The 1,978-nt window shown below is 40.5% G+C and overlaps 1 pseudogene; it reads right to left on the bottom strand.

Annotated features, from left to right (window-relative positions):
* Positions 1-478: 478 nt before the first annotated feature.
* On the bottom strand, positions 479-841 carry LOC100715421 (large ribosomal subunit protein uL23-like; annotated as a pseudogene).
* Positions 842-1,978: the final 1,137 nt, after the last annotated feature.

The following is a 1,978-nucleotide window of genomic DNA, read 5'->3' as shown; positions in this document are numbered from 1 at the left end:
CCTTTGGTCTTTTCTTTCCCCTACCCCAGTCCCTTTCCTTTTCTATAGTAATCTTTTACTCTCACGTTGCCTTTATTTTTTAATCTTAATTGTTTTTGAGATCCCACCTATGAAGGCAAACACACCATCCTGGCTTATTTGAGATAACATGATGATTTTTAGTTCTATCCATTTTCCTCCAACAACATTTTGCTCTTCTTTATAGAATATATATATATAATTTTTTTTTATTCACTTACCTGTTTATGGGCACCAGGGCTGTTTTCATAGCTTGGCTGTTATAAATTTCTTTGCAATAAACGTGATACAGGAATTCTTATAGTACTACTGACTTCACTCTTTCCAGGAATCCTGGGGAGTGGTATAGCTGGACCACATGCTATCTCTCTCTTTAGATTTCTAGGGAACCTCCATACTGATTTCCTTGTTGGCTCTACTAATTTACATTCCCATCAGGAGTGTAGAAGTCCCTTTGCCCCTACATCCACACCCAAAATTTGTTGTTTTTTGTATTCTTGATCTGGTGCTTGTTGGCCTTGACATTCACAATGAACACAAGTGTGTCGTTGTCCTCTATCTTCTTCATAGCTGACTCCGTGGCCAGGGGAATTGATGATGGCATTGTGGTCAAGTTTGTTTCTCCTGGGGCGCTCTTCCGAGGGTATCTGGGATGCCGCCGGAGGCACAGTGTCTTGGGACTACGGAAGGTGGGTGAGGTGCGAATCTTTTTCTTTTTGTGGCTGTGAATGCCTTTCAACACGGCCTTCTTGGCCTTCAAAGCTTTTGCTTTGGCTGCAGCTTTGGGAGGGACAGGAGCTTCCTTCTTTGCCTTTGGTGCCATCTTGTGTGTGTGTGTGTGTTTTACTGGTACCAGGGATTGAACTCATGACCATGCACTTGCAAGGCAGGCACTTATGCTGCTGAGCTAAATCCCCAGCCCCTTTGGTGCCATCTTAATAAAAAGGGTTTCCCCAAGAGTCAGAAATTTGAAGCATTCTCTTCAAGAATCACTTCTTTGTTGAGCCAGTTGTGGTGGAACACTTCTATAAGGCCACTCTGAGAAGCTGAGACAGGAGGGTGGCAAGTTCAAGCTCAGCCTGGTCCAATGTCATAAGAAACTGCCTCAAAATTGATAAAGGATGGGGAATGTAGCTCAGTATAAAGGACCTGGATTCAATCCCAACTAAAACAGACATATACACTCACACACACACACACACACACACACACACACGCACACATATGCGCAGGCAGATGCACACGCAGGCAGATGGATGCATACACACAGTGTATATGCACAAAAGAAAGTAAAGAAAGGAAGAAAGAAAGAAAGAAAAGGGGGAAAAGAAAAGAAAAGGAAGGGAGGAAGAGAGAGGGAGGGAAATTACTTTTCATTTTGATTGGAAAAATACTGAAGTTGGAAGATGATTTTTGTTAAACTTTAAGGGGATAATATTTTCTTTTTAAAAAGTACTTTTTGTTTGAAGAATGGAATTTACTATGATTTAAAAAATATTCAGTGTACATTTTTATATATGCTGCAACTCATCCCTTCTGCATCTCCTGAATATATTTTTACATTTTGCAAAGCCACACATTTTTACTTCTTTACAGTAAATGTTACCTCATTCGTGGGCCCTAGATATGATTATAGAAGACTGAAGTTAGCTGTTCTGCTTTCTTTTTTTTAATGGATAAGTGACAAAGGACAAGTGCATTTTCTTTTCTTTAGAACTCATTAGAAGCCAAGTAAATGCAACGTTGAAGAAAAATTCCCCAGCTGTGAGGGAGTTTATTCTCTTGGGATGACAGATGAGCTCAAGGGGAGCCTCCTCTTTACCTTATCACAGTAATGGGTGCTGTAAACATGATTTTCTTAATGAGAAATGGCACAGATGTTCGCACTCCAATACCCTTCTTCCATAGTTAGCTCTTTAGAGATCTCTGTTACAATAGCTATGTCATTCCTTGGATGCTG

The sequence above is a fragment of the Cavia porcellus genome, unplaced genomic scaffold (genome assembly GCF_034190915.1).
Source record: "Cavia porcellus strain 051 isolate PalLab524CR breed Dunkin Hartley unplaced genomic scaffold, mCavPor4.1 scaffold_30, whole genome shotgun sequence".
Classification (NCBI taxonomy): Eukaryota; Metazoa; Chordata; class Mammalia; order Rodentia; family Caviidae; genus Cavia; species Cavia porcellus.
This window is presented reverse-complemented; position numbering and strand designations above follow the sequence as displayed.